Below are 20,218 nucleotides of genomic sequence, written 5' to 3'. Positions count from 1 at the left end.
AACAGAGAAAGGGGGTGTGGTAACCACACAAATACGACATGCAGATCCAAATTATTGACAGAAAATCCCTTTATTGGAAAACATGGACAGAACAGGGAGGTGGGGGAACATGTGCGGGGAGATAAAGTGCAACAGTGCTGAAAAGACGCGCCTGACCCAACAACTCTGACATAAAACGATGTCAATAAAGTAGCAATAAATATGCAATAGTTGTGAGATTACATAACAAGTGCCACATTGGAACAATACATAATACTCTCCGCATTTACATATATATTTGTATAATGTAACCATAATGTGAGCTCTAAGGAATCAAATCAACCTGCCTAGGGTATGGCCTGGTATAAACTCTTTCTATGTGTCTATTAGAGTCGAATCGCACTTCAAATTGAGATGACAAGGTATTTATTTTACATTGCATAGGGTTTAAACCGGCCTCCCAGCATATAGCATATAGTTAACCCTTTCTGTGTGCCTAATATAATTAAGTAATACCTAAAATTGGGGCAACCAAATATTGTATTTATATTGCACAGGGTTCAAAGATTACTGGCCATTGTGTCACTAAGCAGCCACAAGCAGGAGTGCACAATCACATGCAACAAGAGCAAACACCCCCACACAAGCGAGAGTACAATGAACTCTCACAGCAAATACTAAATGAGGAGGCAAGAGGAACAGGGAGGAAAAATCCTCAAGATTACCTAAACGGGCACTGATGGGTAGAGTATGCTGGCGGCGCGTCTCCCCAGTTCATAGTACTCTCGCTTATAGAGAAAGAAAGAAGGTTGTGGTCAGAGAGTGGGAGAGGGGAGTTTGCAAAATCATCCACTGCACAAAGCCGAGAGAAGACCAAGTCAAGGGAGTTTCCGTCTTCATGCGTTGGAGAGTTAGTATGCTGCAAGAGGCAGAAAGAGGAGGTTAGAGATAAAAGGTGAGTAGCAGATGGGGAGAGGGGAAGAGCAATGGGGATGTTGAAATCACCCGTGATGAGGGTGGGGATGTCACAGGAGAGAAAATGTGGAAGCCAGGTGGCAAAATGATCCAGGAACTGATGGGAGGGGCCGGGAGGACGATACGCCACCGTCACTCGCATGGAGTGTGTACTGTGTAAAAATCGCACGGAAATCGCATTAGGGTATGTGCACACACTGCGGATTCTGCTGCGGATCTGCAGCGGTTTTGGCCCTGTGGATCCGCAGCAGAATTAGCTGCGTTGTACAGTACCATTATATCCTATGGAAAATGGAAACCGCAGTGCAGACGGTGCAGATTTTTTTCTGCGCGGTTTTTGCTGTGGTTTCCAATCCACAGAAAAAATTGACATGTCATTCTTTTCTGCGGATTCTGCAGCGGTTTGCCATCTCCTCCATTGTAGAGATGATAAACCGCAGGGCAAAACCGCAGACTAATCCGCAGATAAACCGCAGGTCTTTTGACCTGCGGATTTTGCAAAATCCACGTGGAAAAATCCGCAGCGTGTGCACATAGCCTTACACATGCATGGCCATTTTTATTCCTCACATATGGGTATGAGCCCTTAGGCCGGAGTCACACTAACCTGCGCAAAATACGGTCCGTAGTTTACTTGCGTAATACGGATGAATGACCACTAAATAGTGCTCCGTAGGTCATCCGTAAGCAGGGTGAGGTCGCGTATTTTGCGCATGTGTGCATCCGTATGTAATTCGTGTGGCATCCGTATGCAATCCGTATGGCGAGATTTTCTCGCAGCCTTGCAAAATGGACATTTAACGGTTTTCAGGCCTGCAAACAATTTAAATCATTAGCCTGCACCCTATTTAGACACTCAGAAACAGGTGGATGCCTACATTCTGTACATTTGTCCCCTTGCTTTCACGAGGTGTGTTGGTGTTCTTTGTGCAGCATGGCAGAGGGTCTGCGATTCAATACAACTGAGCAGGTTCTCTTTACCTGGCTTTTGTCACGGCGCTTTGGGCAACCATATCCTGTGATAGTGGATCCGCGGAGGAGGAGACGCATGTGGGTCCATCCACTTTTGAGGCAACGACTCACAAGAGGGCATTTTCACCGCCTCTATTCTTCTCTGCGGGAGCATCCGGAGAAATTTTACCAGTACTGTCGCATGAGCATTGCTACATTTGATAGACTCTTGGAGACAGTGCGCCCTGGGATAACCTTTCAGGATACAAGGATGCGCAAAGCCATATCTGCAGAGGAGCGACTTCTACTCACAATACGGTGTGTACTACACAACCACATTCTCGCTATTCCTAATGTGTGTGCTAAATTATGTTTTTTGCCCTTCTTGGACAAAGTTGAATGCCATCATCTTATTCCAAATATCAATAACCTGACACAGCAGAATGTTACATCTAATATGTCCAGCATATCACTTAGTCATTGTGCCACCAAATATGTGTGTGTTCTTCTCTATCATTTCCTAACAAGTTTGGCTCGGCATGTAAATGATTTTTTTTTTACTTTAGCCATTCTAAGCTTTACTATTTCTGTTGTTCTACAGCTTCCTGTCCACTGGCCTGTCTTATGCCGCCCTCCACCATGAGTTTCTCATAGGAAAATCAACCATTTCAGGCATAGTGAGGTCTACATGTGCACAAATCTGGACAAGACTCCATCAAGTGGTCATGCCCGAGCCCAGGATGGAAGACTGGTTAAGGATATCAAGGGACTTTGAGGAGGACTGCCAGTTTCCAAATTGTATTGGGGCCCTGGATGGCAAACATATCAGGGTGCGTAAGCCGCCGAACTCAGGCTCCCAATTCTTCAATTATAAACAATACTTTTCTGTTGTATTGTTGGCTCTGGTAGACCCTCAATACAAGTTTATAATTGTTGACATTGGGGCCTATGGAAGGACGGGAGACTCAAGAGTCTTCAATACTTCCATAATGGCTCGGCGGCTACGCACCAACCAGCTGGATCTACCACCACCACGCCAGCTACCAGGCTCCCCAGAACAATCTGTCCCTTATGTCCTTGTGGCAGATGAGGCCTTTCAGTTATCGCGCAATGTCATGAGGCCATATCCCCGGCGCAACCTTGACCACAGGCGCAGAATTTTTAACTTGCGCCTATCACGTGCTAGGCGACTGGTGGAGTGTTCCTTTGGGATTCTTTCTGCCAAATGGCGAGTACTCCAGTCTGCCATTCAGTTGAGTAAGCAAAATGTGAATGAAGTTGTGAAAGCCTGTGTTCTGCATAACTTCACCAGGATACATGATTGTTCCTCCTCTGATGGTGTTGTGCGTAGGCCGGACAATGTGCGCAGGGTGAGACCACCTATGAACCCTCAACGTAGACCGCTCTCTGGCCTCAAAGTGCGTGATATATTCACGAATTACTTTATCTCACCTGAGGGGGCAACTTCTTGGCAAGAGCATGCAGTGTCTATGTTATAATTTTTTTCTTTAATTGTGTCAAAATATATATTACTCAAGCCTTTATGATTCTATGAAGGTTTCAGTGCATTGGTTGGTGTCTGTTAGTATGTTGTGAAGGATTGTGAAAAATCACACAGAGATGTTAAGTAGAGTAGACAAATATTTAGTTTTGCCTTTTTTTTTTTTTTTCGCTTAAAGGCAAACATAATTTTGCCATAACACAAATTTGGCAATGGCCAAAATGACCCTTTGTGCCTTCTTTAACTTGTTGTAAAATGAACATAACAGAACAAAACAGCCACAAACATTAGGCCAAAAAAACATTGCTGCATCACTAGATTAACCTAGATTTGCCAACAAAAGGTGAGCTCCATCACCAAAATAAAGGCAACGAGATAACACTCACATTTCCACATAATGTTAGCCAAACATAGAAAGATTCCACCATGACAGGCAAGGCTACCTCACGGCTTTCACACAGATATTACCTGTCTGTACACCAGACAATATTTAAGCATGCTATACCGGAAAGGATGAAAATACAAAACTCACTTGTTAATACATAGAGAAAGCGGGTTATTCTGAATGCTTGTCGCCTAGAAATTTTGTCCTAGAGATTGCTAACAAAAAAGGTGACTACTTAACTAAGGCGAGCACGCCTTTCCTATGCGTTTGCAAGTGAGTAGTGTATTTTCATCCTTTCAGTTTACAGCATAGCGCATTTAAAGTTTCTCTTTTCTACACACATGTAATATCTGTCTGAAAGGCGTGAGGTAGCGTTGCCTGTCATGATGGATTGTTTCATATGTTTGGAAAACATAGTTGAAAAATGTGAATGTTACATGATGTTATAAATGTTGGTGAAGGAGAACACCTGTTTTTACATTTAGATTAGGAGCACCAGTTACATCTGACTGGACATCTCTAACCATCAGAATCATAAATCCTCATATGTTGGGGAAGGGGAACGTGGATCAACAGCCTGTGGGTGCTGCTGGACATTGTGGCCAACATCGCCCTGTGTGGGGCCATACTGGTGCCCATGATGCTGGAATTGTCCAGCCTCCTGGGACTGTTGGGGATACTGGCCAGAGTAATGATGATGGTGAGGGGCTTCTTGTTGGCTCTGGTAGGCCCGTGGCTCATACCCACCAAGATAGCCAGATCGTCCCCAACCAGGTTGGGACCAGCCTCCAACACTGGGTGGGTACAAGTGTCCATATTGGTGGGGTTGGCTTGAGGAAGACATTTGGTGCTGCGGTATAGATGGTTGGGTAGGGGGAGGAAGGGGTTGAGGTGTTGGCCCACGTATTAGGAGCTGTTCAGACCCTGCTTGAGCAAGCATCTGTGTAGATGGTCTCATGCGCATTAAATTTCGTGGTGAGTGCTGCCACCTCTCCAGAAATTCAAAAACCTAATATGGGGTATTGGCGGGGTGCTTGCATCAAGCAGGATCTGAATACATCCCCTAATACGGAGCCTGACCTCACGAGTAAGGGCACGGAGATAAAGGGTGAGGCTACGTGCATAGGCCTCCTCACCATCATCTGTTGTTACTCTGGACAAATAATTTAGCACCCCTGTGTCCACATTGGTCCTACTCTCTTGAAGAGTGACCTGGCGCCTTCTTCTTGTTCGCCGTGAAACTACAGCAGCCTGTGGGGAGGACCTGATCTGGGCAGTTGGGCTGCTGCTCAAGTTGCCCGGCTCTTCCAGGATGGGTGAGGTGGCAGCAGCAGACCATCCTGGTGGTGTGGTGTGTAGGGCAGCCATTGTGTGGTCTTGTGATGACTCATCTTCAGCCATCCTTCTTGTAGGGGGAGAAGATGGGCCAGCCACCTCATCCCCTACAGGATCTATAATGGGCTCTGCCTCTGAGGCCGTTCCTTGATCTGTAAGGTTGGATTGAGTTCTGTTATGAAATAGAACAGAGGCAAAAATACATCAATATTTTTGTCCCTGTAAAGTATTTGTGTAATGTGGTGTGAGCTATGTACTTACGGTCTCAGATCCAGAATTGGGGCGAGGAAGTTCAGCCGGTCATAGTATATATATTTTCCCTTCACATGCCCAGCATCCTCACTCCTGGACCGCTGCTGGCGTTCCCGGCGGTATTGGTCCCGGATGCTTCGCCAGCGTTTCATCACATCTTCCACTGCAATGTGACAGGAAAGATTGTCAAAATCACATATTTGAGAGGTCACATTTTCTAACAGTAGTCTAGGCATGGGGCCTTCTGGGGTGTGCTTTCTACCCATGGTGGCATATGTAATTGGGCCGATACACAGGGTCTCATTAGCTACACTGAAAATAAATTTATTGGCTAGAAGGATGAGGAGCTTGTGGCCTAACCCCTAATTATGGCTGTGTGAAGCCACGTGTCACATCCAAATGTAACGGCCTCATGAGGCTAATAAAATTACATGCCCAGGAAGGGGGGGGGTGCTGATTGTAGATTCATTTTGAAGCGTGCGCTAAGGTTAATGATGTTTAGCGTTGCACTTACGAATTTTATGCTGCTCATCACGTGGTCTGTCACCAAAGTCATGGTACATCTGGCGACAGATGCGCCTCCATGACGCCTCCTTCCTTGTCCGGTTCGCAAAATTAGCATCGTGTGGATCCCATATTTCGGGACGCTCCTGCACCAGCACAATGAGCATCTCAACATTAATATAAGTGGACTCCATGATGCTGCTGTACTCCGTGGAGGCTGACTTCCTGGATGTCTGGAGCTCTTTTTTAGCTCATTTGCATGTCTAGGCTTCCTGATGATGGATTGGCCCATTTCCTGTCACCAGCCAAAAGACCTGCGTATTGCTCGCAGGTCACATGTGTGGTCCATGTGTAATCCGTATTTTTTGCGCACCCATAGACTTGCATTGGCGTACTACGGGCGTAGTACGCTGACAATCGCAGCATGCTGCGAGTGGCACGGAGCGTAGGATACGGATGAGAAAAATACGCCTGGTGCGAGTGACCCCATTGAAAATCACTTGTCCGTGTGTAATGCGTGCTTTTTGCGCCTCTCACGCGCCCGTATTCCTCGCCAGTGTGACTCCGGCCTAAGGATAAGATCTGCAAGGAGTTTGTATGTTCTCCCTGTGTTTGCGTGGGTTTTCTCCGGGTACTCTGGTTTCCTCCCACACTCCATAGACTTACTGCTAGGGAAATTAGACTGTGAGCCCCATTGGGGACAGTGAAGATGTTTGAAAAGGGCTGTACAATTAAAGGTGCTATGAAAGCTGCGCATAATAATGCTGCCTGACATTGCAGATACCACCAATAGCACTGATAAGTACTGAGTATACATAATCCATTTTTATCAGCTATAAAGAATAGTTTATTGTAGATTGTGTACCATTGGATGAGTGCCAACCACAATTGCAGGTGTAACAACTTCCAGTTCTGGTTGTCAGAGAATTTTAGAGCTACAGGGATTTTTATTAATTGACACTTTGTATTTATTGTAAGTTATTGTGCTGTGTTTTTCTTTTAGAAGAATCTGAACATCTAAGGGAAAAGAAGCCGAGAGCATGGTGCAGAGCGAAGCCCCGGAGAGGCTGTCAGGCCGCATGTCTCTGTGGGGGCCGCACAGGGCACAGCTGCCGATGGGTGGGCATGGGCAGAGGGCTGGGGCCGCTCCACTGGCTGATGTGATGCGATCTGATTGGAGGCTGCAGCTTGCTGACTGCATAAAGTTCACAGCGCTGAGAGCCGAGCCGAGGACGAGAGGAGCTCCCGGCCAGACAAGGTAGCAGCTGCATGTCTTCCCACTCTTGTCTGCAGAGCATGCACTTTCCAAGGAGGCAGGGAGGGATGGGACACAGATCTGCAGGGTGCCACACAAGTCCCCTGCTCCTGGTAGAGGTGCTGGCATCCAGTAGTTGCCAGCATTGTTTGTCTCTATGGTGGCAGAGCTTGGATTGTTACACAACTGCTTGGCATATGGTGGTAGAACAATGCTGTCCTTGTTGTGTTCTTCTATTTATTTTTCTAATGACTGCAGTATTAGTAGTGACTGTCTGTAATCTGTTCCTCCAGTCCTGGATAGTGATAGTGTCTGTTATTGCAAAACCATATTAAGGGCTACTAATCTAGCTATACCTAATGAAGCTGTATACTCCTCCATGCACAAAGACGCAAAGGAGCCCCCCCAAGGACCACCTATGGACACACGCTTCCAAATGTTGCCCCACCTGAATTTACAGTGATGTCAGGATTACATATACTGAACTTGAACCTTGGCCAGCATGTTTTTTTTTTTACAAGACTGATCGCAAGCAATGTGTGATGTTCCTACTTCCTACCTGGTTATCCTGCTGCTCTCCGGTTGAAGGTTTTACTGTAAAGTGGCATTACACAGGATTACATTAGATAAAGGAAAAAACGTGTATTGTCCGTGCTGCAAAGAAATTGGAATTAAGATCCAGGATACACAAAGTGTGTAAATGCGGTTTTATTACCAACGCGTTTCGAAGTTGACACACTTCTTCCTCAGAATATAACCATATGTCTGGCGGAAGAAATGGGTCAACTTCGAAATGCGTCGATAATGCAACCACATATACAGTTTGTGTTTGCTGGATGTTAATACCAATTTATCAGCAATCCACGTTTTTTCCTTTATCCATTGTACCGGTCAGATGACGTGTGGACCTGCAGCAGCTCTAATCCTATGCTTCATACTGTGGTGTATACACAACTGTATCAGGTTAACATGACCTTTTTAATCTCTTAATTTATATCGGATAAGAGCCTATTGCGCTGTTGACTCCCCAGCTCCTGTAATATACAGGATTAAATTAGGCTTTTCTACAAGTATTAAAATGATTAAACATGAATGTTAAATGCATAACTATTCTGTTTTGCAAGTAGAAATATGTGGACAAGGCAGCTTAACATTCTTCTTTTCAGGAACATTCAAAAGTACACTCTATGAACGACCCCTACACATTCCACCTGCAGGAGCTTTTAGTACAGCCATCCTAAATCTATAGGTATTAATGTAGATTTTTTTAAAATTATTTTTACCTCTTTTGCTGCTAAAACAGAAATCACTCTTTTGGAAAGGCTTCTTATAACATTTTGGAGTGTGTCTGTGGGAATTTTTGCCCATTAATGTAGCAGAGTATTTGAGAGGTCAGACACAGCTGGAGGAGAGCACCTGGCTCCCATTTTCCATTTTCATTTCTCCTGTAGGTGTTGGATGGAGTTGACACCATGGTTGTGTGCGGGATGTCAGATTCTCCCAGAACAATCCAACAATGACTTTATTGACCCTGTTTTGTACACTAGTGCACAGACAGAAAAGTGCCTTTCCCAAACTGTTCCCACAAAGTTGGAAGGTACACTTGTCCAAAATGTCATGGCATGCGAAAGAATTAAAGACGTAACCTTGATTGGCTTAGGCTGTGTGCACACGCTGCGGAAAAGGTGCGGATTCATCCGCGCGGATTTTGTACAATCCGCAGGTGAAACCGCAGGTCAAAAGACCTGCAGTTTTACCTGCGGATTGCTCTGCGGTTTTGCCCTGCGGTTTTTCATCTCCTCAATGGAGGAGATGGCAAACCGCAGGAGAATCCGCAGAAAGAATTGACATGTCAATTCTTTCTGCGGATTGAAAACCGCAGATAATCCGCGCGGAAAATTCCGCACCGCCTGCACTGCGGTTTTTGATTCCCATAGGGAATCATTGTACTGTACACCGCAGCAGAAACTGCTGCGGGTCCGCAGCGGCCAAAACCGCTGCGGAACCGCAGCAAAATCCGCAGCGTGTGCACACAGCCTTAGACTTGCATCGGTAGGTCAGCTGCTGACATCATGTCTACAGATGTCTGGCAGCTTGTGTGCTTCCTAGTGAATAGGACAGGTGCATGACTCCTGCCACTCGCTCTCGCTAGCTGGCAGATATCCAAGGGTGTTACATTTCTGTGCCTAGTCCCCTCCTGACGTGTAAATAAGCTGATCCGGAATAAACTTTTATGATTTTCTTTCACTGGAACTAGGTGGCCTAGACGAACCCCTTAAAAATATCCCCATAGCATTATTACTCCTGCAGCAATCTTTACAGTTGGCACAATCAGGCAGGTAACATTCTCTTGATATTCACCAAACTCTGTCTTGTCAATCAGAGAGAGAAGTGGGATTTCTCACTCCATGTAAAAAGGTTTCCACTGCTCTAGAGCCCAGTCCTCTACACCACTCCATCCGGTGCTTGTCATTGTGATTGGTGATGTAAGGCTTGAATAAGTTTAGCGCTTGGAGTTCTGCAGTTGAGTTAGCAGCACATTGGCAGCTTTTATGCACTCTGCACCTGAGCGCTCGGGGACTCCGCTCTGTAAGTTTGCATGGTATTTTTGAGACTGCGTTTCTGTGGTTTCTAAACTTTTACACTTTTCAATAATACCACTTACAGTTGAATATTTATGAGTTAAATGTCATCAAATGACATGAAAAACACCTACAGAAAAGAGCTAGGAGTATGTAGCCAGAATATATTCAAATACATTTTATTAACTAAATCCATAAAGAAAAATGACAAATGACAGACAAGCATAAATGTAAGAAGGAGATATTAAAACAAAGGTAAATGTGACCATGGGTTTTGGCATGCAAATAATAGCAGACTAGTGTTTCTGTTGTGCAAAACGGGTCTCAATTATATTCAATCTGCATACAGGGAGTTAAGAACAATAGCCTTTCATTTGCCTGAAATACATTGTTTTCTCTCACACTTAGCAATATATAAGGTGGAAGGTTGCATAAAAAATGCATTATGAAATAGGATTTTGATTTGAATATATAGTGGGTGTTCATACCTTATATTCACATGTGGATAAGAAGATCCTACAATATAATAAAAAACCCACCACAGATACATATGAAAGTTGTTGCATCAATGAACTTTTCATGTCATGCATACTACATCTTTAACTCAGGTCTAGACTACTAGATTGCTAGAATACGTGCTATTTAATGCTTAGTGTTTGCACACACAGAATCTAGTTATAAGTAAAGCCACAGTGGCATATTTACCCAAGCGGGATCAAAGTACCAAGAAGACCACCCCTAATGCGTGTTTCGCATCTGGCTTCTTCAGAGGGGTGATATTAGGGCAGAGGCATAGGCTATTCCTATTAGTATTTACCAATCGCCGACATGTTGTGGCGCTCACGTCATACATCCGGCCAAGGGGAAAACAGCGGATCGGCGTCCAACGACGTCCTTTCCTGCCCACACCAGACGCATAATGGTGTGGGCGGGGGAAGACGACGCTGAGGGGACGCATCACCATGGCAACCAGAGGCGAGGCACACAAGAAAAGCGCGCGCCAATGAAGATTGTAAGAGGTAAGCACCCATGATAATGGATAACGCTCCATTCTACCTGCATGATACAGGCAGTTCATGGGAGGATGTTGAAAACAAGATATTTCAACTAACAGGAACCTGTCAGCAGGATTGTGCACAGTAACCTACACACAGTGTCAGGTCAGCGCTGTTATACTGATTAAAATGATACCTATGATACCTTAGTTGATGAAATCTGTCTTATGGTAGCTGTTATTGCGCAGGCGCGGCCGGTGCCAGTTTCAAACTGATTTTTTTTTTTAAGAACTTCAGGATTACATCAAACAAATGTGTATACAATTCATTACATATCTGACCAAGCTGCAGTGCAGGTGCCACCGCCGGTGCCTACCTGCAGAAGGTTTTTATATATCATATTCATTAAAGGGAATCTTTCACCCCATTTTTCGACAATCAGCTGACGGCACCACCATCAGGGGCTTATCTACAGCATTCTGTAATGCTGTAGATAAGCCCCCGATGTAACCTGAAAGAGAAGAAAAACGAGTTATATTATACTCACCCAGGGGTGGTCCGGTTTTGGTCCGATGGGTGTCGCGGTCCGGACCGGCACCTCCCATCTTCTAACGGTGACGTCCTCTTCTTTGCTTCCCGTCGCGGCTCCTGCGCAGGCACACTGCTCTGCCTTGTTGAGGGCAGAGCAGAGTTCTGCAGTGGGCAGGCGCCGGGAAAGGTCAGAGAGGTACGGCGCCTGAGCACTGCAGAACTCTGCTCTGCCCTCAACAGGGCGCAGGAGCCGCAACGGGAAGCAAAGAAGAGGACGTCACCGTTAGAAGATGGGAGGCGCCGGACCGGATAAGCCCCTGATGGCGGTGCCGGCAGTTGATAGTCGAAAAATGGGGTGACAGATTCCCTTTAAGTAAACTAGGGGTCAGGTCAGTGAGGGATCAGTGATCTGTCAGCACTCTGCATTATGAATACTTAAGCAGAGCACCATATGAAGACCCCCTACAGGCCACCTCGGAGCACGAGCATATCATTAACTCAAAACCAAAAATAAAGATTAAACAACCATAAGATGGATTTCATCAACCAAGGTATCATTTTTAGCAGTATAACTGCGCCAACCTGACACTGTAGGTTAGCATAGAAAAATAGGGGATTATCTCCTGCAATGAATGATTCCACTTGTCAGATAAAAACTTAACTTTTAATTGAATCCATTAAAACATGTAACCAGTGTAGGTAACAATACCAGATATTCCACACATATGTAAAAAACCAACATGTTTCAGCATCTCACCTTAATCATGGTCTCTGTAGGTTACTGTGCACAATCCTGCTGTCAGTTTCTCTTTAAATCCCATGTGCATATACTGTAGATATAAACTGCTAAAGTGCCCAAGTTGATATTGTAAGGTAGCGCTGTCATTCAATGTTGGGGACACTCGCTTGGCAGCCAAATAATCAGATCCGGCACGGATTTTCCATAAAACCATAACAGTCCATGCGGTTTATTCAGGAATCATAAACCCACAGCAGCAACATAAAGTTCATATCCACAGCATAACGTTCATGACAGAGCTTCCCTCTGTTATCCCTGTGGTCACACAGGTTACGCAATGTCCAGTACTCAGGCTCTTCAGCCTCATAGTTGTCTCACCCCGTCAGGGTTACCTTATGGTTGCTTCAGACTCCAGACGTTCATTCCCTCCCCTGGGAACTCTCAGATACTAGCAGCCATTACACACAGCCACTTCTCTTGCTATCAGGCAGGAAGCCCCATCTCCCAGCGGGACCTTCCACAACGGACCAACCGGGTCCAAGCATTCACTCATGTGACCTACCCTGGCCACCTTATATGGTCTGTAGCCACGCCCACCGGGTCACATGGCTATGACCTCATCACAGGTCCTTCACACTCAGTCTTTTACTACCAGTGTTTTCAGACACACCCCTGGGTGGGTTTGTAGGTAGGTGGTCTCGCCCGTCTCTCCAGCTACCTGAAGACTTCCCTAAGACATTGACACGGAACCTCAGCAGTATCACTGCTGATCAACACATACACAAGTCTTCATCTAAAGGCCACCCACCTTGAGATACATTACGATCATTCGGCATCCTACTCCTATCAGGACATTGGAAATGCTTATACGCCTGTTCTGGACCACCCACACAGCGCCCCCTAGCGGACACAGTGGTCACTACACCACATACCTCCCCCCTCTGTTCAAACTTGTGGGGGTTGAACACACAACATTCCCCCGGGATCTCAAGACCAGGCACTCATTACACCTTGCCCCACAGGTCGAGAGAATCGTCTCTGTCATCCGGCCTCATCTCTACGTTAGGCCTCCCCCGCCCCCAGTGGTCAGAATGTCGGCCCTGATCTTTGGCCCTCCAGTCACAGTCTGTCTGCGTCATCAGACACTGTGTAGTCACCACACTCCTTTCTCTCACTGACCGGCTCTCCCAGTTGGTGCGGTCATAAGTCTTAATCGAGCCTACTTTCTGGCCTGAGTCTGACCCATTCAGCGTCTCACAGGAACTAAGATCTCTCAGCCTCATACAGCCCGTCGAACTGCCACTTGCTGACATTCTTCGGCCACCTGCCATGTCACTACTTGGAGAAACCCTTCGGGTCCTTACATCTTGGGTTGAAGGCAGCCGCCACCTGGTGTTCCGTACCGCTTTATTGATCCACCAACGGTCCAGCCTCAACTGCTCCAACTCTTGCAGGTACCCCACTCGATACTCCAAGAGCATCCGAAAGTTTCTCAGGCTTTCCACGGAGCCAACCACCATGATGGGAATTCTACCCTCTTCACTGGATACCTGGTCTTCATCATCAGGAAGGATCCTGACCCTCACCACACCGGAGATATTTACAAGGTCTTGCATTACCTTCCTGAGTCTTCCAATGATTCTCCCAATCAGACTTTTGGGTACCGGAATTACATCTTTCCGCAAACCCAGCCGATCCATAGCCTCCCTTGCTAACTCTAGGCGTCGAGCAGCTTTCATATTACTCCGCCTGACCAGCTGTTTGGCGTGGAGACATTGCAAATGCATCTCTTTTAGGACAGCTACCCGGTTTGCTGTATCTTCCCTGGCTGATATTATCACCAACTGCCGAGTCTCAGGTGCCCAGTGCACCTTACACGCCTTGACCGCCTCTTTGAAAGCCTCATGCACACCTTCCTCTGCACAGGCTTCTTGCATGTCTTCGGGTACCTTGATTACAGATTTGAAGGTCGTGGTCTTGTTCCCTTCTTGGACAGAAGCCTCTGGCTTTACCACGGACACTTCCATCACTACAGTTGTCCCGACCGGGTGACTGTCTTCTTCAGTTCTTAGCTCACCAACTTCATGAGATTTTATCTCTTCACAACGCTTTGCCAAGATGGATACTGGCAGTTCCGTCTTGTTATCACTCGGGCCCGGCCGCTGTAAATCTTCATCCAAGCTCTTCTCCCGCAGAAGACCTTTTACTACTCCTCTGATTTCTTCCATCTCTTCCCTAAGGGTCTTGTTCACGCTTTGCCAGGTGGACAGGTGACCTTTGAGCTCAGAGATTTCTTTCTCTAGCTCTTCTATTCTGTGCTCCCTTTCTCTCTCAGAGCCATAGTCACCCCCAGAGTCTGAGTTACCCCGACCTGCCGAGTCATCCCTCCAGTTACCCATTAACCGTGTGATTACTTCAGCCGTCTTATCAATCAGGTTAACGTCAGTCCTGTCACGAGACGTCAGGTCCATCCGTTGGGCAGACGTACCCCTGCTTCCGGTCAGTTCTGCCTCTGACCTGTCCACTTTAGGAACCGTCACCTTCTTAGCCCAACAGTAGAAACATCTCCAACCTCCTGCCATATATCATCAAACACGATAAAGTCCCGGCCCCTCTCCAAGGCATACACTAAGTCAGGTGGTATCCCGCCCCCTTGGCACTCACCACCTTTGGTCCCCTCAAACATTACTCTGTCTACTGCATAGTCTACCGTGACCCCAGGATCACAGCTAACCCTGACGTTTCTCTCGGTCAGAGAGAAAGCGAGAGGAGTACCTGTCAGAGTCATCTGACTCTTTGAGTCCAACCGTCCAGCGACTCCTTCTCGGTGCAACATCACGGTACACACCTGCGGCCCGTCATTATCCGGAAAGACAGTCCCCGATTCTTCAAAAGTCATACACACACACTGCGGTTCCCCAGACATACCCACTGAGGCAACCAGTGCTGCCATTTCCTGAACCACCCCGATTTGGGTCGCCGCCTCCCTCTTGGACTCCACCCCTTTTTGGGTTACCACCCCAATTTGGGTCACCGCCCCCCTCTGGGACTCCACCCCTTTTGGGGTTACCACCCCGGTTTGGGTCACCACCACCTAACGGGATTTCCCCATGTCCTTTCTACAGGTCTCCTTAGACCACAGTTCACACCAAAACAATTTATGTCTTTTACGATACCACACAAGTCCTTGCTGGCACCACCACTGCTCCTGCTGTCACCGATCTCCAACACCACCGGCTGCCGCTCACACACAGCTGCTTGTGTCCCCTTCGTAACCCCGCCGAATTACAGGAAGCCGCTTGTCCCCTTCGTAACCCCGCCGAGTTACAGCAAGCCGCTTGTCACCTTTGTAACCCTGCCAAGTTACAGCAAGCCGCTTGTCACCTTCTTGACCCCCACTGAGCCACCGCAGGCTGACTTGAAAGGGAAAAAAAAAAAAACACATGCAACACAAAACTCATGTGTCCTGTCTGTGTGCTATTCAGGACGTTCCTCTCCTCTCCTACATTACGATCATTCAGCTTCCTACTCCTATCAGGACACTGGAATTGCTTATACGCCTGTCCTGGACCACCCACACAGCGCCCCCTAGCAGACACAGTGGTCACTACACCACAATATATACTGCTCAAAAAAATAAAGGGAACACAAACAGCCTGCTGCAAATGAAATAGTGTTCCCTTTATTTTTTGAGCAGTATATAGCAGTATAAGATGCCGTCAAAGAATATTGCACATATACATAAATAAGGTGCAAGCAGGGCTGGGGTTAGGGACAGGTAGACCAGGCAGCTGCCTAGGGCCCCCACTCACTCAGGGCCCCCCAGCTAGCGGCACATCATGCAGCTGCTATGGGGCCCCTGTGAGACAGGGGGGCTCGCCTGCCACCAGTGCTGACTCCCCCCACCGCATTGAACTATACCAGCATCTGCCAGTACAGTTCAAAGCAATGATGGAGGAGAGAGCATCAGCTGACACTCCCTCGCCCATCATTCCCCGCTCTGCCTCTGACACGGCGGGTGCGTGATGACGTCAATGCACACTCACTGTGTACCTGCAATTGAGCCGCTGAGACAGGAGCTGGGAGCAGCGCGGGCACGAGGAGAGGTGAGGAGTGTTGTTTTTTTTTTACTATAACAGTGAGAACTGGACTGTGAGGCCATTGTCAGGGGGGAAGAGGAGATGTGGGCTGTGCTGTTTATTATGAGGGCTGTGTTATATACAATGCGGGCTGTGCTATATACTAGGCGGGCTGTGCTATATACTTTGCAGGCTGTGCTATATACTATACGGGCTGTGCTATATACTATGTAGGCTGTGCTATATACTATGTGGGCTGTGCTATATACTATGCGGGCTGTGCTATATACTATGCAGGCTGTGCTATATACAATGCGGGCTGTGTTATATACTATGCAGGCTGTGCTGTATACTATGCGGGCTGTGCTATACTATGCGGGCCATGCTATATACTATGCGGGCCGTGCTATATACTATGAGGGCTGTGTTATATACTATGTTGGCTGTGCTATATACTATGCAGGCTGTGCTATATACAATGCGGGCCGTGTTATATACTATGAGGGCTGTCCTATATACTATGAGGGCTGTGCTATATACTATGCAGGCTGTGCTGTATACTATGCGGGCTGTGCTATACTATGCGGGCCGTGCTATATACTATGCGGGCCGTGCTATATACTATGAGGGCTGTGTTATATACTATGTGGGCTGTGCTATATACTATGTGGGCTGTGCTATATACTATGCGGTCTGTGCTATATTCTATATGGGCTGTGCTATATACTATGAGGGCTGTGCTATATACTATGAGGGCTGTGCTATATACTATGAGGGCTGTGCTATATACTATGAGGGCTGTGCTATATACTATGAGGGCTGTGCTATATACTCTGCAGGTTGTGCTATATACTATGTGGGCTGTGTTATATACTATGTGGGCTGTGCTATATACTATGTGGGCTGTGCTATATACTATGCGGGCTGTGCTATATACTATGTGGGCCGTGCTACATACTATGTGGGCCGTGCTACATACTATGAGGGCTGTGCTATATGCTATGTGGGCTGTGCTATATACTATGCGGACTGTGCTATATACTATGTGGGCTGTGCAATATACTATGCGAGCTGTGCAATATACTATGCGAGCTGTGCTATATACTATGCAGGCTGTGCTATATACTATGCGGGCTGTGTTATATACTATGTGGGCTGTGCTATATAATATGAGGGCTGTGTTATACTATGCAGGCTGTGCTATATACTATGCGGGCTGTGTTATATACTATTGGGGGTGTATTCTATTCTATGGGGGATGCTGTGTTATATACTATTGGGGGTGTATTCTATTCTATGGGGGATGCTGTGTTATATACTATTGGGGGTATATTATATTCTATGGGGGAGGCTGCATTATATACTATGTGGCTGTGTTATATACTATTGCGTATATTATATTCTGTGGGGGAGGCTGTGTTATATACTATGGGGGATATATTATATTCTATGGGGGAGGATGTGTTATATACTATGGGGGTATATTATATTCTATAGGGGAGGTTGTGCTCTATACTATGTGGGTATATTATATTCTATGAGGGAGGCTGTGTTATACACTATCTGGCTGTGTTATATACCATCTTGCTGTGCTATATACTATTGGGGGGTACATTATATTATATGGGGGAGGCTGTGTTATATACTATGGGGGTATATTCCCACAATCGCATACAAGATTTCTCTCGCGCATCACCCCTACTCTGGAACTCTCTACCACAACATGTCAGACTCTCACCTACCATTGAAACCTTCAAAAAGAGCCTGAAGACCCACCTCTTCCGACAAGCCTACAACCTGCAGTAACCACCGATCGACCAAACCGCTGCACGACCAGCTCTACCCTCGCCAACTGTATTCTCACCCATCCCTTGTAGATTGTGAGCCCTCGCGGGCAGGGTCCTCTCTCCTCCTGTACCAGTTATGACTTGTATTGTTTAAGATTATTGTACTTGCTTTTATGTATACCCCTCCTTACATGTAAAGCGCCATGGAATAAATGGCGCTATAACAATAAATAATAATAATATATTATATTCTATGGGAGAGGCTGTGTTATATACTATGTGGCTGTGTTAAATACTATGGGGGTACATTATGCATTATACTCTATGGAGAAGGCTGTGTTATATGCTATGGGGGCTACATTATATACTATGGGGAGGTGGGCTGTATTATATTCTATGGGGGGGCTACATTATATTCTATGGGGGGCTGTATTAGATTTTATGACAGAGGGTTGCATCATACTCTTTGATGGGGCTACATTATATTCTATGGGGAGGTGGGCTGTATTCTATTCTATTTGGGGCAATATTATATTCTATGGGGGGGGCTGTATTATATTTATATACTATGAGGGGTGATTGCATCATTCTCTATGAGGGGGCAACATTATACTATATGAGGTGGACTGCATTATATTCTATGGGGGGGTTACATTATATTCTGTGGGGTGGTTACATTAAACTCTGGGGGGTGGCTGCATTATGGTCTATAGGGTGGCTGCATTATACTATGTGTGGGCTGCATTATACTCTATCGACGACTATGGGGAATACATTATACTATATAAAGAACTATGGGGTGCATTATACTATGGGAAGTGAATTGTACTGCATGGATGACTATGGCGGTGCATTATACTATAAGGAGCACTATGAGGAGTGTATTATGCTATGTGGAGGACTGAGTAGTGTATTTTAATATATGTAGGACTATGAGGAGTGTATTGTACTATATTGAGGACTATGGGAAGTGTATAATACTATATGGAGGACTGAGGAGTGTATTATACTGTATGGAGGACTATGGGACATATTGTATTATATAGAGGACTATGGGGTGTACATTTTACAATATGGAGGACTGTGGTGCACATTGTAATATATGGAGGACTATGGGGAGTGTATTATATTATATGGAGGGCTATGGGGCATATTATACTATATGGAGGACTGTGGTGCACATTATAATATATGGAGGACTATGGGGTGTATACTAAACAAGCAAAATGCTACATATTCATCAAGTGACTGGATTGTTTATGCCGGAACAAAAATCATTGTTCTCAGCAGCCAAGGGAACCCCCTATATTTCCGCTAAGAGATGATGTACCTGAGTGAGGGCTTGTTTTTTGTGGACTGAGTTGAAGCTTTTATTGGGAACATTTTACATAACATTTATGATCACATTTATCCGGCGCTCTACACTGAGCACTTACATCGGGGTTTCCATCTATATCTCCGAGTGACATGACAGATGAAAACCCCGATGGATCCATTCACTATAATGAGGCAGCAGAGTTACTCTGGACTCCGTCTGGCCTCTATTTAGCGGTGTCCTTCTTTTCAAAAGTGCACAAAACTGTGGCCGATGATATTTTATGCAATCTTAAAAAGATGGACACCACCGGATCACAGGTCCTATGGCGTCCACAGTGCCTCCATCTGCATCATTATAGGGAATCTTCCACCAGAGGTTCCGTATGAATCACGTATTTCAGAAATTTACATGGAAACCCCAATGTAAGCGCTCAGCGCAGTGTGCCGAGCCTTAGTGCAATGTTTGGGAGGCATAATTAAAAAATCAACAACAAAAAAGTGCTCCAGCTCCCTTGAAATCGTAGATTTTTATTTTTCCATTAAAAGCAATAGACAGATGCATGCTCATGTGAGGTAGCTCAGGGAACAAGCGACGTGTTTCGATCAAAAAGATCTTTATCACAGCCACATAAAGATCTGGCTGTGACAAATATTTTTTGATCGAAACACGTCGCTTGTTCCCTGAGCTAGTTCACATGAGCATGACATCTGTCTAATGCTTTTAATGGAAAAATGAAAATCTACGATTTCATGGGAGCTGGAGCGCTTATTTTTTTCTTCTCTTCATGTGATCCACGCTTGTCCTGGAGGAGCTCCGTGCACCCGTGGCAGACCGGTGAGCTGGTTACTTTCTTTCTTTTTTATATTAAAAAATCAACAGCATGTGAAGAATTTGTTTTATTTATTTTTTATGCCATTCCTCACGCAGTATAAATGATTAGGCGACTGTATTCTTCGGGTCAGTGCGATTACCGCGATACCAGATTTATATTGGGGTTTCTTGTTTGGCTTCTGTCACACACTAAAAGACACTTTTTATTGCAAAGACTAG

At 45.9% G+C, this 20,218-nt stretch overlaps 1 protein-coding gene across 3 annotated transcripts in view; it reads left to right on the top strand.

Annotated features, from left to right (window-relative positions):
• Positions 1-20,218, top strand: part of LOC141069485 (catechol O-methyltransferase-like) — a 102,004-nt gene that overhangs the window by 55,591 nt on the left and 26,195 nt on the right. Inside the window, exon 1 of one of the 3 annotated variants that reach the window (XM_073559074.1) lies at positions 7,001-7,140. The exons of the other annotated variants lie outside the window; for them this stretch is intronic. The gene's annotated coding sequence lies outside the window, so the exon portion shown is untranslated. Of the gene's footprint in view, positions 1-7,000; positions 7,141-20,218 lie in introns of those variants that run through there. 3 annotated transcript variants of the gene reach the window in all.

This window comes from Dendrobates tinctorius, unplaced genomic scaffold, assembly GCF_039654945.1.
Source record: "Dendrobates tinctorius isolate UK_male_01 unplaced genomic scaffold, ASM3965494v1 ptg000265l, whole genome shotgun sequence".
Taxonomy (NCBI): domain Eukaryota; kingdom Metazoa; phylum Chordata; class Amphibia; order Anura; family Dendrobatidae; genus Dendrobates; species Dendrobates tinctorius.
Note: the sequence above shows the minus strand (reverse complement) of the source record. Positions and strands in the feature narration are given on the sequence as shown.